This window comes from Onychostoma macrolepis, chromosome 21 (assembly GCF_012432095.1).
Source record: "Onychostoma macrolepis isolate SWU-2019 chromosome 21, ASM1243209v1, whole genome shotgun sequence".
NCBI classification, from domain to species: Eukaryota; Metazoa; Chordata; class Actinopteri; order Cypriniformes; family Cyprinidae; genus Onychostoma; species Onychostoma macrolepis.
The window spans coordinates 29,948,083-29,969,560 of NC_081175.1; the positions used below are offsets into that span (position 1 = coordinate 29,948,083).

The 21,478-nt window shown below is 33.7% G+C and overlaps 2 long non-coding RNA genes across 2 annotated transcripts; both read left to right on the plus strand.

Annotated features, from left to right (window-relative positions):
- Positions 1-2,859: 2,859 nt before the first annotated feature.
- On the plus strand, positions 2,860-5,398 carry LOC131528680 (uncharacterized). The gene is made up of 3 exons (XR_009267926.1): positions 2,860-3,590; positions 4,750-4,797; positions 4,920-5,398. It is a non-coding gene; the product is annotated as an uncharacterized LOC131528680 (long non-coding RNA).
- Positions 5,399-9,643: 4,245 nt separating this feature from the next.
- LOC131528671 (uncharacterized) lies at positions 9,644-19,967 on the plus strand. Its single transcript, XR_009267914.1, has 4 exons — positions 9,644-9,834; positions 18,631-18,827; positions 18,960-19,003; positions 19,392-19,967. It is a non-coding gene; the product is annotated as an uncharacterized LOC131528671 (long non-coding RNA).
- Positions 19,968-21,478: the final 1,511 nt, after the last annotated feature.

Below are 21,478 nucleotides of genomic sequence, written 5' to 3' on the forward strand. Positions count from 1 at the left end.
ATTTAATAAAAACCAGCTAAAGAGATATCAGTGTGTTTTGATTTATAACACTGCTGTAGGAATCTATCATATAATTTCTATATTTATAGATTGCATGGCAAAATTAAAAATATTAAAAACTACATTACAAATCAAAGATACAACACAGTAAATCAAAAAATAAAACGTCAAGCAACAAATCACAATACAAACCTGTAAAGTCCTAAACACACTGCATGATTTTCGGCTGTCCCAGACGAAAGATTGGCATCGTGAAACAATCGTGATCAATCAGAAATCGCCGCGATTGCTTCAAGATGCTAGTCTTTCATCTGGGACAGCCGAAAATCATGCAGTGTGTTTAGACCATGAGGGAATATGTCAAGATGGGAAGGTTTTGCTCCAGAGAGCCACTGTCCTTCTGAGTTCAGCACAACCAACCGTAATCAAACACACCTGAACCTGCTAAACAAGGTCTTCAGAATGACCTGAAACCTTCAGGCAGGTGTGTTGAAGTTTGGAGCTAAACGATGATAAACGATGTGTGCTAAACGGATGTTTGTCCTTCATCAGCAGAATCGGACACCACTGACCTGCAGCCTTCATGACTGTGCTGTTTTGGAAATTTGCCGAGATACACATCCATTTTCCACTTGACATTGTACTATTTGTGGTTACAACACAGTAATGGTTAAATAAAATCAGCAGTTAATTTGCCAAGAATAATCTGTGTTTCATTTCAGTTTTGGGTGGTTTGGTCACATGTTTCTATTATTTACTAGGTTTTTTCATTGTTTTATTAGTTTGCACATGTTGTTCTTTATTAATTAGTTTGGTCTTTAAGCCCTGCATTTCTTTTAGTTCTTGGTTGGCTCTTGTCATTTTATACCCTGATTGTTTTATTTGTAATTTGTTGTTTGCTAAAAACTTTATACTGCTGTGCTTAGATCCTTCACCTCATCTGTACTCCAACCTGTTTGTGACCCACTGCAGCTTGTCTGAGAATATGAGCTACACTGAGTTAAGACTCAGACAACAATTGAATATTCACAATACCAAACAGTAAAGTGATGCACATTTTGAACATACAGAAGTGTGAAAAATACATCACTGTGTTGACTCAAGGACACATGATCATACACTAATCAGACAACAGCTCAGGCAATGGTTAAGAAAATACTTAACACAGGAAAAATGATCCAGATAGCGGTAGAGAGATGAAGCTTCATGAAGCTTTTAAGCTTTCCAGCCAGATGTGTTCAAAAGTGATTAATTTCTAGAGGCTTTGAATGCATGCCATAGGGACAGATGTTGGTCGATCCAAAAAAAGGTGCAGGAAAAAATTGTCAGAAGTGTGACAAAAAAAGGCTTAATAGATTAACATACACACCCAGCTTAAATATATTTATATTTCATATAAGTTACCAGTTAAATTTGATGATGTGTATTTGCAGCAAGAAAATTCGGTCTGATTTTTGCATCGATCTGAACAAACTCAGCAGACCGGCTGGATAAAAATGCAAGCTCATTCTCTAACAGGAGGTGGCGCTTATGGGACAGCAGAAACACAGCGGTTGCCACTTGTTTGTCACAGAAAAGAAAGGAAGTCAAAACAGTATTTGTGTTTTTTTATTCACGTTTGTTTGCATATAGGTTATATATTTATTTTTGCATTTTAATCTGAACTAAAACATAGCAGTCTCTTAGAGATTCTTATTAATTTTAACAACAATAATAATGAATAATAATAATTTAATGATAATAATGTGTTGTGGACATAGACACACATCTACTGCTCGTTTGAACAAAAATCCTATCAAGTAATGCACCAGAAACATTTATTTTTAACCATGTATATTATCTCTATCACTACAGTAAAAGCTTCTCTTCATAAATCTACTGAATGCGGTTTTGAGAGATTCTGCTGAACTTAAATGAGGCTCAACATGATTCTTGTCCATGTCAAGAGTACAATTAAAAATCACTAGTTAAAAATATTATTCTATTGTACAGATCTTCTGAAATAACATTTACTTATTTATTTTAAGAAACACATTTCTTTCTTCACCATCATTTAAAGCATAAATGTTAATAAGAGAGAAATACAATTAAATTTAACTTAATATTTAACGTGTATTTAACCTAGTATAATTTGTTTTAAAAAAAAAAATTCTTAAAAGTTGCTTTTCGCTTTGCAGTTTCACAAGACAAAAAAAGCCTCAGTTTGTGGTTTAGGAGCTCCTCAAGTTTCATCTAGAAAGTATCTGCTTCATGTGTTCGGCTCCTGCGACTCTGTTCTTTCAGCATCATCTACATCCAACAGACTCCCTAAACTCTCTAGATAACTGTCTGAATCATTTTCAGAATGAGCATATTCTGATCTCATCTGATGACTTTCATCACTTTCACCATCAACTTCATTACACTCGATTCTCAATTGGTCTTTTTCTGATAGTTTTATCGCCTTATTTACTGTTGGAGTGGATTTTTACCCATCACCTGCTTGTTTTACCATCTCTTCAACTATGTCATAATTCTCCGCATCTCTATTTAGATTCATTTGTTTTGCAGGTTCTCAGTTCTTTGCGAATGAGACTGCTTATCCGCTTGTTTATTTGGGCTTATTTCCCTGACAGGCTGCTGTTCTCCGCACAAGAAACATGGCATTTGATCCGATCAAGTTAATCAAGACTGTATAGTCTTTGCCCCCAATTCGTTTTTATTTTACAGCCAAGCTAAACAGAACTTGTTGCGCATTTAATACCATGAACACATCGCCGAAAAGACGTGCTTGATATAGCCTAATATAGGCGCTGTTAATCTATCTTTCGAGCACTCCCTGAATAACATTTGGACATTTGATAGCAGCATAGGTTTGTTTTTTTTTTTTATATGGACTCAAAACTGCAGTACTGGCAGAAACGTGTCATTGTGATTCCACAAATCATCCACCAGCTGAACATCGGCAAGAGAAATGATAACAATTTTTTCCATTCCAGAAGCTGGCTTAATTTTTAACTCATCGACTCATGGTTTAGGCTAAAGAGAGACAGCTGCGGCTACTGGGCATGCGCACATCAATATAGCGTAATATATTGACTGCACAACAATAATTACACTTTTCGCATTATTGTACGGGTTAGGTTTAGGGTTGGGGTAGAGTAGACGTCAATAAAACACAATATAAAAGGTTGAAAATTAAATGTCATTGTTAGTTTCCGGTCGGAGCTGTACTGACTGCAAACACATCTTCCACAGATGGGAGTCATCTGCTGTGCCTTTAAATCCATGTCCATGTCAATTGTGAGAAATCTCCGCCTGTAACTATAAACTAAATAAAATCTCTTAACTAAATCTTAGAAAAAAATAAATAAATAACCACAATCTCAAGCGCTCCAAAGCTCTGAATTCCTCCCACTGAGAGAGAGATGATGCATGAGGGATATTCGGGTGTAGCACTTCCAGCTCATGATTATATATGACCACTGACACAGAAACATTCGCTATTTCTGGTGGCAAAAAAGAGGACGAGATGCAATCTAATAAATCAAGAGAGAAAAAGATGCTGAGAAAAGTCAGATGGAGCAGTATTAATAGCGGCAGACCAAACTGTGAGTATTTATGATAAAACGCTGTTACGTGCGTTTAATCTTCTCTGGGGTCTGTTCTTCGTATGTGGATTATTCAGATTTTATTGTTGATGATTTGATATGATCCAGCATCGTTAAGTTATTCGAAGCTCATCCCGGAGTTGTTATCAACAGGTCCGTGAGCTCGAGAGCAGTTTATTTCATGTAAACAGGATTAGATTGTAATTTATATCATTTTACGTGAAGGTGATAGCCTACTGAAAGTCTGTCCAAGCCACTGCTGCTTTCTTACAAGAGTAACCTACTGAACCAGGAAAAATATATAATTATTAAAAAAAAAAAAAAAAAAAATCATAATTTAAAGATTTTGAAAATAATGTTGCATAATATATAATAATAGACCATTTTACTCACTGAGAGATTTATTCGGTGAGGAACAGTTATCTCATAATTGTCATGTTTGTCTGAGGCGTGCATTCATTTGAACGGTGAGCTTTGAGGCGGCTGTGATGGGAGCAGACCCACTTCTCAAATCTCAGAATACGTTTATGATGCACAATTAATTTAAACACAGTCAGTTATGTCTTAAGATGGATCATATGGATTAATAAACTTTATGCTGTCACGTAGCCTAAATCCGCTTCAAAATTAAATGAATTGCTAATTACAATCCTCTTGACACTGAAAAATGCAAATCTCCTGAACAAATTCTAGAAATTGTGAAAAATAATTGGGAATCATTAAAAAAAAAATATAAAAAAAATACACATTTTATTTATCTATTAGGTCTTTTATGTCATTTTACTCGCTCGGCTGTTTCATTGATCTTAATTATATGATGTCATTACGTTGTTGTCTTGCCGCCACCCAATCACTGCACTGCTGATCATGGTTTCGATTTCGATATTTCTGCCCTTTCCAGTGAACATGACAACACAGAGTGATCTCAGACAACTTCATCCAGATCAAAATCTGCTAACTTGTTTGAAAAACCAAATTAGCCAGAGATCGGTTATCATAATTAAAACATCTGAGATCTGTCAAATCATCTCAGATGTATTAAGCGATTAACGAAGAAGATCGAGACCCTTGGGGTCTGAATGTGTTTATCAAATGAACTGTCATTTTATCTTCTAAACTGTAGATGAAGATAATCAGATGCTTGTGTTTTTATTTCTAGTTTCTCATGATCCAGACACACCTGAAGAGATTCATTCTGATGATTCAGGTGAGATATTACACATCATATACAGAGAAATATATTCAAACTATTTAGAAATTATGCAGCAACTTAATATAGACAGCTGTGTGTGTTTGTGTTATAGTTCTGAGTGTGTTTTCTCTCTTTAGAAAGCTGTGGTTCCTTTTGTCCAACCAGCAGAATATTCATCAAATTCAGTCCCTGATTAAACAGTCATATCTTAGTTATTGATATGCATAGTTAGGACAGGCAGTAGTAGAAGAATGTGTTGTTTTTTCATATAGTCATGTTTCCATATAAATGAAACTTTACAGTATGTTACTGCACTGTATGATACTCTGTATACATTTAAGACACTGACGGTAATTATTTATGTATATAATGTAATATAAAAATGGAAAATTAACTGTAATGAAATAATTTTTTAGACTGAATTTCACCGTAATAAATGGTATATAAAAGGAATAATTCTGGCTGACACTTCTTGTAAAAATCAATCTGAATAATATTTCTGTTTACGTAAACTTGTTGTGTTTAGTTTGATGTCGTAGGCTGCTTTCGTTTTTATGACCAAAGTTCAGTGAGGAAAATGTGTTTTGTTCATAATTTTAGACCCAAATGATCACAGATGTTTGACTTCCTCAGGCCAGGGATCTGACTGAACATAAATGATGACATTACTGGAGAAGATCAGTGTAGAATATCTTCCATCAGCATTTAATCTGCATCCTGCTAAAAAAAGAAGAAAAAAAAACTTCCTCTATGCTTTTACTTTTTCTTAATTCAGCTAAATATCTAACAATTTGTATTGCTAGCACTTCTGATGTAAGACATACTTCATTTGCACGTCTCTTTGGATATAAAGTGTCTGCGGTGTGTATCTCAGATAATTTCACTAAAACAAATGTGTTACTGAAGATGAGAATGAAATGCTGTGTCACAGGATGATATTATACCTCCGTGAGAAAAGCCTGTGTGAGCTCTGAATGTAAACACAATGTGAGAAGATAATTGGTAAATTGGTAATGTTGTCATCAGAGAAATTAATTTTGCACATTTTTAACTCAGGGATAAACATTAGTTATTATTTAGTCTTGTGGTCTGTAGGTAAACATCTGTTAAATTAAATGGCTTGTTTTAAAATAACAGTTTTAAAGATGAAATTCATTTTTAATCATTCACTTTTGCAGTTTTTGTAAGAGTAAACTTATGAGCTCAACAGTACATTTATTTAATGTTACCTTTTCAAATTACTTTTTGTTAAAAAAAACTTAGCATTCAAACTTGCCATGAAATATGAGACAAGTATGTACAGGATAACCTTGCCTCCCAACGTGAATCTGTCTGCCCTAAATAGTATTGAAAATTACCAAAATAACATAGAATTTAGGATGGATAGTATGCACATTGGGACGCAGGCTATATGTCTGAACTCATTAAGATGAAGTGAATCATTTGCCAAAATTGCTTTTGAATTCAGTCAGCCACCTGACTAAGCTATAAATATTCATTTAGAAAACCAACAAATATTAGACACAAATTAAATATATTTGTCACTGGAAAACATTTGATCAACCACTAAAAAAGAATCCTTGCTCATTCAGGTTAAAGAATGGCAAACATCCTCCTTAACATATCTGTATTTAATATGCATTAGACTCTCTGCATAGTGTTGATATGGCAACTAAATAAGTTTAGTGCTAGCAGGTGTGTGTGTGTGTGTGTGTGTGTGTGTGTGTGTGTGTTACAGTGAGGGATTTTAGGGTCAAACGAATCCCTTGAACACCAACACAGTGTGGGAATGTATTTGTTTTACTGAAAAGAAAATTCAATATGTGAAAGGTCATGCAAGTATCAAAGTGTATTTCTACTGAATATCTGGCACTTGTTTTGTAAGGTTTTATTGGTTGTATTAGATTTTATTATTTTTATGCTAATTAAAACAACATATATAATTAGCCTGCTGACATGGGAATAAAAATAAAGAACTACTACTGTATTTCTGGCACACATAAGCTGCCACAGTCACATGCATAAATGCATGAATGAATAAAGTACAAGTCAAATCTACAATCAATTTTTATGACATAAAGTTTGATTGCTGTATCAAACAAATATTGTTTGACAAGATATACTAGCATCTATATCTCTCAGAAGCAAATCAAATCCAGTTTTAAGTAAATTAAGGATTAAAAAAAAAATGAATTCAATAAGTACATGCAGATGATGTTCTCTGACTGAGTTTGTAGAAATTTCAAAAATGTTGATCACCTTGTTATCTATTGTTGACTTCACTGCCGTGTTCTCCGTCTCTCTATTGATCGGTATACTGGACTGGAGGTCTCCTTCATGTCACGCAGTCACAGTTTCTTACAGACTTTTACTTGAATATACAGGTGCATCTCAATAAATTACAATGTTGTGAAAAAGTTCATATATTTTAGATTCATTGCATGTAAAGTAAAACATTTCAAAAGTTTTTTTTTGTTTTAATTTTGATGATTAGAGCTTACAGCTCATGAAAGTCAAAAATCAGTCTCTTTTATTATTAAAGGACACTCTCAGATGTTATGAGTGCTCGGGTCTGATGGTTTCTTGTGCGGATCCAAATGTCACTGCATGTCCCGATGGATGAGTGTAACAACAATAGTTGTTTCTCAGTAACAATACAATTCTTATTATCAAATAATTTTTGAAATCAGAAAATGTTCTTTTTTTTCTTTTGTGAGATTACACATTATTATAAATATTGTTTACTTTTAACTCTCACTGCTGATTTCTACTTTGACATATTTATTAAAAAATGTGTACATATTTCCATCAAAATAATGTGCAGTTGAACTGGTATTTCATGTATTGTTCATTTATTATTAATATTTTTATTTTTTTAGGTGAAACTAGTTCTAAAGTGACTATTAAAAATTGTACTGTTGCCTGTCAAAGCGGGTCCATTAATGTCGGCATTATACAGGCATCTCATTCCTGCTGTGACACTAACCTTTGTAATGTCCGCGATGCTCCAGGTATTGTACTTTATACTGACCATATACAAAAGGTCAATACTCATTTCTATTTTTTGAACTATCCCTTTAAGATGGATTGTATTTGTGTATTTGTGTGTGTGTGTGTGTGTGTGTGTGTGTGGGCTACTTATAACTTCTCAGTCAATGTTAAAGTGACACACTCTGGCTGAATTATTCAAGGACACTAGTCCTCTGATTGATCCAGCTTTCACGATTTGATTTCAATATTGTTTTTTTAATACTGATTCAACTGAAAATAGTACATATACATTTTTCTGAAGGAAAAAAAAAAAATAGGTCACACTTTATTTTAAGGTCAAATTGCACCATTAACTAACTACTAACTATGACTTTGCCTCAATAAACTCCTAATTCGTTGCTTATTTATAGATAGTAAGGTAGTCATTAAAGGGTTAGGTCACCCAAAAATAACAATTCTGTCATTGCTCATCCTCATGTCACTTCAAACCTTTAAGACCTTTGTTCATCTTCAGAACACAAATGAAGATATTTCTGATGAAATCCTAGAGCTTTCTGACCCATAAACAGCCAGGGTCCTAACACGATCAAGGCTCAGAAACATCGTTAACACAGTCCATGACATCAGGGGTTCAACCGTAATTTTAGGAAGTTACAAAAATACTTTTTGTGTGTAAATAAAACAAAAATAATGACTTTATTTAACAATTCTTCTCCTCTGTGCCACCCATTTTGCAGAGTATCATGACGCATGCGTGTGATTTTGCTGCGCGTAAACAACGGATGTGTGTGGTGCAGCTAAACATACCTTGTATATATTTAAAGGAGAGCACGTGCATGTATCATGATACTCTCCAAAATAGCAACCTAGGGTGACGGAGGAGAAGAATTGTTGTTCATCGTTGTTTTTGTTCATCTCTTAACCTCCTTTGAGACGGATGAATCTAGATTTATCAAGCTTCATAAAGATAAATCTGGGAAAATGTTTTAGAGAGTAGTATTTTTAAATATATATATATTTTGTTTTTCAGTTCATTCCTAGGTTACTAAGTACTCCCTTGTTTGTCACCATGGTTACTGATTACAGCTGTTTATAGTTCAGATAGTTCACATATTCACACTCCTGAGATTCTGCTGTTCATTGTCTGGATTTTGGCTTTATTTTGCCCAGGCGGGTTTGGTGTTGTTCCATGTATTTGATGGTTATCTTCATCTTCTTGTTGTGTGTGTGTGTGTGTGTGTGTGTGTACTTTTTTAAAATGGTATTAGAAGTACTTTAAATAATAGGAAACAGATCAAGATTTGTTTTAGATGAGTTTATGCATGAAAGCTTGAAAATTACATCAAATACTCAAATCAGTTTTTAGTGGTTCACAATGCTGTCTATAAAGAATGAGAATGTTCTTGCTATTTCATATTCAAATGTAACAAATGTTCAGCACAGAACACAACACACTGTACATAAAAAGCTTTATGTGTTGAATAAAATAATAATGACTGATGTATCAGATGAAATTTGTATATGAACATTTTTGAATATGAATATCAGCCAATAACTGTGTCCATCTGTCATCCCTTACACATGCCATTCAGCAGCATGATGATAATGATAGTGTTCATTTTATGTAAGTAAATTGTACATATTTTTTCAGTTAAATTGCAATAGCAGCATTTGTGGATATAAGTTTTTTTTGAGTATACTGCATGTGTCAAGACAAGGAAGTTCTTGCTCTGCTGTGATATTGTGGTCACAGCTGTTGAACTGCATCTCAAACAACACAAGCAGCCAATCAGAGACCAAGTCGGCCAAAACCACGCCCTCTCTGTTTGGCATGTTTACTCTTCTGAAGCCCTTTTCTGTTCGCAGAATATCAGAGAAGCCTTGCTAGTTTTAGAATCGGATCCATTTTAGTTTTTCTTAGTGTTTTCTTCATTTTATTGTTGTTGTTCTTACAATCGAAGGTACATTCCTGCCATAATATAGGTCTTCTCATGAGGTGATAAAAATCAGCAGAGATCTCAGAGTTGTGATGGATGTTTCTTCTCTTCAGCTCAACACAAGGTGATTAAAACAATCATCTTTTTTGTTTTTTTGTTAAGAGTTTTTACAGGGGGTAATTTAACCAAAAATAGAAGGTAGGCTACTGAACAACCCTCCAATATATATACGTACCATGGTTAATGGAAACCTAGAATCAGGCTATTATTTTTTATTTAAATCGTGTCTTCTGCGCTTTTGTAAACGGAGCAGCTATCAGAGCAACACGACTGAAGAGCAGCTCTTTTAACTGTGCACGCGGAGAAGTGATTTGTGCGAGCCATTCCTATCTCGAAGCTGATGATAAAATGTGCGATCTATTTGAATTCTATTGAGAAATGGCCTCTTTAACATGCTATGGAGAAAGTCGAACATTATCTAAAAAAAGGCATATCTTGCACCAGCATTAATTAAAATATTTTTCATGGCCTCTTTTAGGCTACTAGAATTCATCACTTTTTATTGGCTTATTTATTGTGGTAAATTTTGTCTAACTTGTTGTACAATTTATAATAGATAATCTGTTAAGGAATAGATTTTTCCCTATAGATTTATATTACAACTGTGGCATGTTGTAGCTATTGTTTCTAAATATGCAGGCTGTGTTTTTTTGTTGTTGTTTTTTGTTTTTTCATAACAAATGCTATATAAATGAATTTTTTTTAAAGTAATTATTGGCCTGGTAATGATTGGCTAGCCTTTTTATAACAAGTGCTACAGTATGGTACATTTTCAAAGAGCAAGTACAAGTCAGAATCGAGAGCCATGTATAAAATCAATCAATCAATCAATAATCAATCAATCAATAATCATTTTATTCCGGACCTCACAAACAACTTTTCACAAAATAAATAAAAATACATAGTTACCGAAAAAGGTGTAAGCCGAAGCCTTGTTTAATATGTTAACTGAATGGGCAACACTTTTCACTAAGTTAAATAATACAAAATAAACAACCAAAAAGTACATACATAATTCAAAACAAACATACCAAAAATACACATTCCAGCTATTACTTCAATATTTTAACAATACATTCACAATTTATTGATACAGAGTCATATAATTATTTACTACTATTTATTACATACTTTTAATTCCTTATCACATTTATTCCATAGATTTCCCCCCGTTGACAGATAAACACCTACTTTTTACATTCGTTCTTGCCCTTCCTTTTTTAAACATGTACAATCCTCTTAGATTATACTGACTTTCTCTTATTTTGAACAGCCTCTCAATACAATTTGGAAGTCAATTATTATAAACTTTGTACATTAACTGTGCTGTATATAAATCAACTAAATCTACAAATTGTAATGCATGTAAATTAATAAACAATTTATTTGTTGGTTTGTAATAATCAATGTTCTATATCGAATTAATTTAAAACTATTTATCCTACTTCCATTTGATTTATCAAATAATCTTTGAAAGATTGCAAAAACTGGAAGATGATCAGTCATATCATTTATAAATAATCCTCCTGCTATTTTTCCTTCAATTTCGTTTGTATATATATTGTCTATTAATGTAGCAGTATCTTTATTTATTCTACTAGGTTTTGTAATCACAGGAAATAGACCTTTACTACGGTATATAGTGTGTCAGTAAAATCTGCTATTCTCTTAGTTCCATTTGGATTCTACAAATCAATATTGAAATCATATAATTTGCACCTTGTTTTAATTTATCCATTTATCGAGCATACCAAATAATTGATTCATAAAGGTATCCGTACATGTTCCAGGTTACACACAACTGATAATTATATTTTTAGATCTTTCAGTATCTATTTCTGTATATGACATACTTTTAATCAATTTACATCTTAACGCTGTGTCAACATACAAAGCAACTCCTTTCTTATTGACTCTGTTTACCGTAAACAAATTATACCCTTCCAATTCAGCTTCATGTATTTTCTCATTATCAAGCCAAGTCTCTGACACAGCAATCACATTCAATTTATTAAACTGACACAAATACTCCTAAATGGGTTCTAATGATGACGAGTGACGGGAAAACCTGGCCTTCACATATTCCAAGAAATGGCATAGATTAAATCATTAAGAGCCTGATGAACTGTTAACGAGTAAGAAATAAACAATAACAATATATGAAAATGTTAAGTTAAATTCCCATGGCATGTTGAATTAGAACATTCTGTCAAATTATAGTGTATAAGTGTGTAAACAACAACAACAATAATAATAATAATAATAATAAAACAGTTCACACTTCAACCCCTCAATGTTCAAACCAAAACTATGCCCTTGTTTTTTCAGAATTTACTGATTATATCAAATTCAGTGAAGTTTGACTAAACTTTGAACTATGAAGTTGGAAGTTACTATTCTGTGTCATTTCAGCTTGGTAACTTTCCATTAAAAAAAAAAAAAAAAAAAAAAGAAAAGAAAAAAGTTAAAATTTCCATGATGTAATCATTTTATCTGAAGAAGGGCTTGTTACACTATAAAATATATTGTTCCAGCTCAGGATATTATTCTTTAATAATTTTTCACAAAATTCTTCACACGTGCAAGGGCTAAATGTCCACCCTGTTACAAGACACTCTCATCTCAATTAACAAGTGTTTTGAATGCACAGTTATTGTAATATTTGCATTTTCTAAGAGCTAAAATGTCCATCTCTTTACTCTGCAAATGTAATTTAACAAAGTGTTCATAATCGGGCATTATCTTGAAAAAAGTTGTTGTATTTTTGAGACACAGCGTAATTTCAACACGTTTCTTTTAGAATAAAAATAAATTTAAATGGAATTTTGGAACCATTTTAACTTATTTCATTTTACAATTTCATTCCCTACAAGTAACCACAAAGATATGCATAACATTTGTTGAACTTATTTTAGTAATATCAAAAAAACACTGAGGTAACAGGGTGGACATCGCACCGCTAAACAACAGTATATTTCAACATGTTGCCTAATACAAGAAGCATATTATCACAATTTACAATCACTACAACAGATAAATGGTTCTGTATATAAAATGTATAGGATATAAGGCCTATTATCACATTAAAGTAAGATGTTCTTATATCTATTATTATAAGATCTCATCTGTTATGCTGTCCCTTTATTAGGCTACAAAATAGGTTTATCATTGTATTTTACTATTGAAAGTTTTAGAGAATATATTATTTTGCTCTCTCACACACATCACACATGCACACACACATCACACACATCACACATGCATGCACACACACACACATCACACACGCACACACATCACACACACATCACACATGCATGCACACACACACACATCACACACGCACACACACATCACACACGCACATCACACATGCATGCACGCACACACACATCACACACGCACACACACATGCACACACACACGCACGCACGCACACACGCACACACACATCACACACGCACATCACACATGCATGCACGCACACACACATCACACATGCACACACACATCACACACGCACATCACACATGCATGCACGCACACACACATCACACACGCACACACACACACATGCACACACGCACGCACGCACACACGCACACACACACACACACACACACACTAATATTTCTATCGTTATGGGTTCATGCCATAGGCGTAATGGTTTTTCTGCTGTACAAATTGTATTTTCAATATCCTTACCCTAACACAAAACTACAGTTATTGTAGGTTTTCAAAACACTTAATTCTGTATGACTTAGAGTATAAGCTGTTTTTCTCATGGGAACCAAATAAATGTCCCCACAAGATACTTGATAAATACTGTAAAATACTGCACTAGCACTAGGAAAGCTACTGCCTATTGAACAAGGCTTAATGCATTAGAGGAGTAGCATCCATATAAGCTCTACTCTTCTGCACAATGGTAACGATTGCACTTCACAATGGACACTTTTTTGAATGTCAAACATAACTGAACATTAAACATTAATAGATGTTTCCCTATTAAAAATAACATTTAATTTCAAAATTTACTCTCCATATCCAGCCATATGCAAAGCATGCCGGGAACTAATAATCACCTCTAAAGTCTCTTAAAATAAATAGGTAGCCTTCTTTCCTTATGTATTTATTTATTTATTTTAGTTTAATTAGTTCCTAAATTCTGAAAAAACTGATTAAGTTTCCTCTTAAAAAAATGAGGAATACACATCTCTTGGTTTTATTAGTAAAAAGTCCTAAATATTTTCTATACACTGAACCACAATTTCTTTAATGAAATATACACACTATTTTTAATTATCACCTTAATTTTTTTTATTGAAAATTACAAGACCCATGATTCATTTTTTTACAGTGGTTTGCCACCAAAAATTTTTATACTTCCTGAGAATCGTGTTATTAGAGAAACATTCAAGGGCCATATTCAGAGGGACTTTTCATCAGAGTAACAGGGAGGACATTCAATCAGGGACACGACATCTTTTAAAGACTTTAAGCATTAAAAATGTCTAAATAACAATAAATATATAGGCTGTTTTGTTGAGGAATATTATAAATAAGAATATACAACAAAATATTGAAAAATATGGAATTTGTTTGATTTCATTTTACAATTTCATTCCCTACAAGTAACCACAAAGATATGCATAACATTTGTTGAACTTATTTTAGTAATATCAAAAAAACACTGAGGTAACAGGGTGGACATCGCACCGCTAAACAACAGTATATTTCAACATGTTGCCTAATACAAGAAGCATATTATCACAATTTACAATCACTACAACAGATAAATGGTTCTGTATATAAAATGTATAGGATATAAGGCCTATTATCACATTAAAGTAAGATGTTCTTATATCTATTATTATAAGATCTCATCTGTTATGCTGTCCCTTTATTAGGCTACAAAATAGGTTTATCATTGTATTTTACTATTGAAAGTTTTAGAGAATATATTATTTTGCTCTCTCTCACACACACATCACACATGCATGCACGCACACACACATCACACATGCACACACACATCACACACGCACACACACATCACACATGCATGCACACACACACACCACACACGCACACACACATCACACACGCACATCACACATGCATGCACGCACACACACATCACACACGCACACACACATGCACACACACACGCACGCACGCACACACGCACACACACATCACACACATCACACACGCACATCACACATGCATGCACGCACACACACATCACACATGCACACACACATCACACACGCACATCACACATGCATGCACGCACACACACATCACACGCACACACACATGCACACGCACGCACGCACACACGCACACACACACACACACACTAATATTTCTATCGTTATGGGTTCATGCCATAGGCGTAATGGTTTTTCTGCTGTACAAATTGTATTTTCAATATCCTTACCCTAACACAAAACTACAGTTATTGTAGGTTTTCAAAACACTTAATTCTGTATGACTTAGAGTATAAGCTGTTTTTCTCATGGGAACCAAATAAATGTCCCCACAAGATACTTGATAAATACTGTAAAATACTGCACTAGCACTAGGAAAGCTACTGCCTATTGAACAAGGCTTAATGCATTAGAGGAGTAGCATCCATATAAGCTCTACTCTTCTGCACAATGGTAACGATTGCACTTCACAATGGACACTTCAGTGTAACAGAAACTATTTCGAATGTCAAACATAACTGAACATTAAACATTAATAGATGTTTCCCTATTAAAAATAACATTTAATTTCAAAATTTACTCTCCATATCCAGCCATATGCAAAGCATGCCGGGAACTAATAATCACCTCTAAAGTCTCTTAAAATAAATAGGTAGCCTTCTTTCCTTATGTATTTATTTATTTATTTTAGTTTAATTAGTTCCTAAATTCTGAAAAAGCCTCAAAAAACTGATTAAGTTTCCTCTTAAAAAAATGATTCATTTTTTTACAGTGGTTTGCCACCAAAAAGTTTTATACTTCCTGAGAATCGTGTTATTAGAGAAGAATTCAAGGGCCATATTCAGAGGGACTTTTCATCAGAGTAACAGGGAGGACATTCAATCAGGGACACGACATCTTTTAAAGACTTTAAGCATTAAAAATGTCTAAATAACAATAAATATATAGGCTGTTTTGTTGAGGAATATTATAAATAAGAATATACAACAAAATATTGAAAAATATGGAATTTGTTTGATTTTTATTACTTATATTTGTGGCTGAAGTTATGCGATCTTACTTGGGGACATGCCATTTTAGCCTACTTGCAGTAAAATAAGAGTATTTATTTTTAATTAATGCTAGGAATGACCCAGTTATCTGCATCATGCCTCATGAGTATGCAGTGATGGAGAACAAGCTTTTGGAGGTGCTGAGAACCAGAACCAAGCTGACTGAGCAATAAAACTATAGTGAGCCCCTTTATTAAAATACCTGGAGGTGAAGAATAATACAAAAACTGTCATATTCACTCAGTACTTGATCTAATTCACAACTATAGGCTATATCTCAGTTACAATTAAGTACACATTAATTGTATTCAGTTGTGTTGTAGGCATGCTAAAACAGTCCAGCACTTTATAGTCAAATACATTTTTATATTGAAATAATGAAGATTTCTGTGTCACCTCAGACTGCTGGCCCTTTTCTCGCCCCCATGAAACCGCCTCTGTTTCCGTTTGCTCTGTTTTTGTCAAACACCACACATCGACATGAACTTTTCTCTTAACTGTGTTGGACTGCTGTCTTGAACCTGATGCGATACTCGTGAGTTGTTAACGAACAATTAGCACATATTTTCTAGTGCAAGTGCACTGTGCTCACATTTGCTTGTGCATTAAATTACATTACATAAATTACAAATAAAAAAATTACAAATCAACTTGCGCCTATTATTGATCTCGAATTGCAGAATATTTTAGTAGGCTACATGCATTTGAGAGACGTTCTTAAATGTGATGTATAGGCTAGCCTGCACAGTTTGCAGCTTTAATCACCTTTCTGGTAATTTCATGACTTTTTTCATGCTCATAGTTAGGCTGCTTGTGTGCTTTGATGAAGTGATGGAGCGCGCGCTGCATGTTCGCGCACAGTTGAAGAGCGTGCGCCGTGAAAACGGCTGACAGTACAGGTTTGTTCTTCTAAGTTTTGCTGACCTTTAGCCTAACAACATCTCATCGGGTCGCAGCTCACTGCTGTTTGAAGCTCATATAGCACCTGTTTCCTCGCCTGGTGCTGAGGCGCAGTTGAAGTGCGAGTCTGAGAAAATAAACCGTTTGCGATGGTCGAGATACAGCGTCTCCACGTCTTTAAAAACACGCATTTCTTGTCAAGAAAAAAAAAGAGAGACACAAACTGCAGCTGTGAGTGAGGTGGCTATACAGCAACTGAACGGAAAGAGAAAGCTCAGTAGGCTATGGCTATTATTATCTCTCTGTATGAACTAAATTTAGCTACAAAGCAAACTGCTAGCTGGAACCCCCTGTAAAAATGCTGCTGTAAAATTGTTGCTTCACAAAATCAAAAGTGTGTAATTCTTGTCTGTTAAACATAGCCTGTAACACACACAAAAATGAATGAATATAATATGAATTATATTTTGTCTACCATAAGCTATAAATAAACACTTTAGATTACATGAAGCTGCGGTAAAAGGTCTAAATTATAATTAATTAGGCTATATGTTTTATCATCCTTGATCCATTTTGTAACCAATTCAAATGTAACCGTAACGAAATACTGTTATTAAACCACTTCAGTTATAAATGATGTGTTCAGCCTGAACACTGTAGGGAATATTATATACTGAGTGACTGTCACAATCTTTGTCATAGAATACACTTAGTATAGTTCAGATGGAGTTGACAGTTTGAATGTTCTTGCTTGCTTAAATGTATTTTCAAGATCTGAGGAAAAGGTATATTTTTTGTAAATCTGAGTTTGTGTTCTATTTTAGAAACATGTACGTCACAGCTGGAACTACAACATACTGTGACAATGATAAACTCATGAAACTGATATGTTCTTCATTTAATGTTAAAAGCATTTAATGTGAGGTTGAATATAATTTCGCATAAACCTTATTGCAGTAATGAAAGCAATAATAGATAGTTATGTATCATTTAGATACTACTGTAGTTTTTTTTTGTATATTTTGCATTTTCATTAAAGTTTATTTTTGTCTAGTCTCTGTCATTTTATTATAAATAGTTTTTACTATATATATATATATATATATATATATATATATATAATACATATAACTATATGTTATGTATAGTTTTTATTAATCTTTATTTCAGTTTGTAGTCTGTTATTTTAGTACATCAACTTAAACTAAATTAAAATGATACATGTGTCCTTGGCAACTATGAAATAAAATATTTTTTTAAACATATATTTCATTTTATTTCAGTTGTTAACTTTATTTCAAGTAACAGCAATGGTTTTTGTTGTGTGGTTTTAGTTCACTGTGAAGGTAAAATTACATTGAATGTTAAAATGGTCTCGTATTTACCATCAACTTTACTGTCTGCAATTCTCCTCTAATTCCCTTCAGCTCACTGTTATGAGGTTATGACAGAATTAATTAATCATTTCACTTTCTCATGTAAATCCATGAGAAATAATACTTCATAACCAAACAAATAAAAAACAAGGTGACTTCAAGGTGATGTCTTTGTCCTCAACTGTCTTCCTCAGTGAGAGCTTTAAGACTCATACATGACACTGTGCTGTATGACACATCTTTGCGTTGTAAAGAGATTGTTTATTATTAATTCTGGACACTATGATGTTTATATTATCTCCATTTTTTTCAACAGATAATGAAAAAAATTTAAAGAGCTTCATTCATGGCAGAAGATCTGTTGAGCATCACAAACTGAAAAAAAAAATAATTAAACAGAGAGAAAAAGAAAAATGCCAAACAAAGAGAATAAGAGACAATCTACTGAACCAGGAGAGAAACAGGTGCTGAGACTAACCAAACAGAGAAGTCTTAATAGTGGAAAACCAAACTGTGAGTGTTTACGATATTAAATATAAAACACCGTAACATGTCTTTCATCAATACATAATCAACAATAGCTTTACCATTTATCAAATATAAAAACTATGAGGATAATAAGATGATGGTGTTTGTATTGTCTAGTTTCTGATGATCCAGACGGTTTTATTCTGAGACTCGCAGATGAGGTGAGATTCACACTGATCACACACACAAACACTAAATACACCCAGTCCTCACACTACACTCTTAAAAATAAAGGTGTTTCTTCACAGCGATGCAATAGAAGAACCATTTTTGGTTCCACAAAGAAGCATTCAGTCAAATGTTCTTTAAAAAAACCATCTTTCTTACCTTTTTATAATCTGAAGAACCTTCTTTCACCACAAATAAGCTTTTGTGAAACAGAAAGGTTCTTCAGATGTTAAAGGTTCTTTATGGAACAAGACAAAAAGGTCCTTCTATGGCATCGTGAAGCACCTTTGTTTTTAAGAGTGTATCAGTATGTTTATGTACTGTATTATACTGACAGTTACTGTATTTATTGTTCTGAGAGTGTGTTTTCTCTTCATCCAGGAGCAGCACCTTTCACCGGACCAGCAGAATGCACCGAATCCAAAATTTGTGCACTTGTAAACTGCACACTTTGTAAATAACATATCTGCACACTTATAACATATCTGTACATTTATAGTATATAGTACATTATTTAATTTCAGTTTTTTTCTTATATTAGTGTTATATTCCATCCCCACTGTGTTATTGCTATGCATGTCTGCACTTTGTCTGTACTTTCTTCTGCTCTGGAAGCTCGTGTCGTCAAGTCAATTTTTTTTTAAAACATGGTAATAACTTGGTAATAAAGCTCTTCTGATTCTGATTCTGAAATTTGTCAAGTGTGAGATCATGATCACATGATTCAGTGATGAAGATCATCAGTATTACAGCAGATCAACAGCTGAGAGAAGATCACATGAACACCTCAAATCATATCAGCGTTTAGACTTTAAATGTAGTGGAGTAGTGTTTTCATTTTAATCAGCCTTAAGATTGAATTATTTTAAAACATTATTAAACCATGTCCTTAGATTAATTAGCACTAATGCAGAAATGATTAAAGACAAAAAATAAAATAAAAACCTTACAATGAGACTCTGTGACTCTGATCGTCTGTTATATGAGTGTAAAATGTTGATTGACTGATTCATTATGTATTTCATTAGTGGAGCTGTCAGACTGGAAATGACGCTGCTTTTTTGAACCAATAATCAAAACAGAAAGTAGTTTAGTTATTACGTATAAAGCCTTGCATGGTCAGGCACCTTCCTATATTCTGGATCTGCACTTACTCCTGGTCGGTCTTTAAGGTCTTCTGACCTGGACCTTTTAACTATTCCTAGACCACGTCTTAAGACAAAAAGTGATTGTTCTTTCTATGCTGTATCTCCGAGGCTCTGGGACTCTCTCCCTCTAACACTGACAACTATGGGCTCTGTAGACTCTTTTAAAAGACACCTAAAGACGCACCTCTTTGGACAAGCTTTTAATTACAGTTTGGCTGTTATTAAATTTCTGTGACATTTGGTCTTATTGGTTTTGATTTTGTGTTTTATTTTATATTTGATTGCATGTATGTTTGACTTGTTTTACTGATAGTATTGTAAAGCACTTTGTGACTCCTTGTCTGTGAAAGGTGCTATATAAATACATTTTACGTACTTACTTACTATATTGTGCTGAGAACTGCTCCGTTTGGTTCGTACGTGAAGTTAGCGGGGGGTTGTACTTGCTAGTTTTGGTTATTGGGGGGGGTTATATCCCCCTATCCCACAAACTACGCCCCTGTATGAATGTACAGGTGCATCTCAATAAATTAGAATGTCGTGAAAAAGTTCATTTTTTCTTGTAAGTTATTTCAAAAAGTGAAACTTTCATATATTTTAGATTCAGTGCATGTAAAGTTAAATATTTAAAAAGTTTTTTTGTTTTAATTTTGATGATTAGAGCTTACAGCTCATGAAAGTCAAAAATCAGTATCTCAAAATATTTGAATATTTACATTTGAGTTTCAATTAATGACCATCCCTACCGTATAAATTCTGGGTATCTCTTGTTCTTTGAAACCACAATAATGGAGAAGACTGCTGACTTAGCAATGATCCAGAAGACGAACATTGACGCCCTCCACAAAGAGGGTAAGTCACAGAAGGTCATTACTGAAAGGTGTGGCTGTTTACAGAGTGCTGTATCAAAGCGTATATTTCATACAGTGAAGTGTTGCTCTCTGCTGGAGATCATCAGAATTACAGCAGTTCAACAGCTGAGAGAAAATTGCATGAACATCAGCATCACATAAGATATTCACAGCCATTTAAATCAAATCTATTAATGCAGTGAATTTATGGAGTATCTTTTCATTTTGGTCAGCCTCAAGATTTTTTTTTTTTCTGTTTAAAACATTACTAAACCATTGTCCTTAGATTAAGTAGTAGCACTAATAAAGAAAATAATTCATATGTTGTATGTGCCACAGAAAACAGAATTTAAGAAAAATTAATTAATGGCAGAAGGTGACAATCTTAAACACACAAACGGCAGATGAATTAAACATCAGGACAAGAGAGAAAGAGGAAAATGGCAATCAAAGAGGATGAGAGACTAAT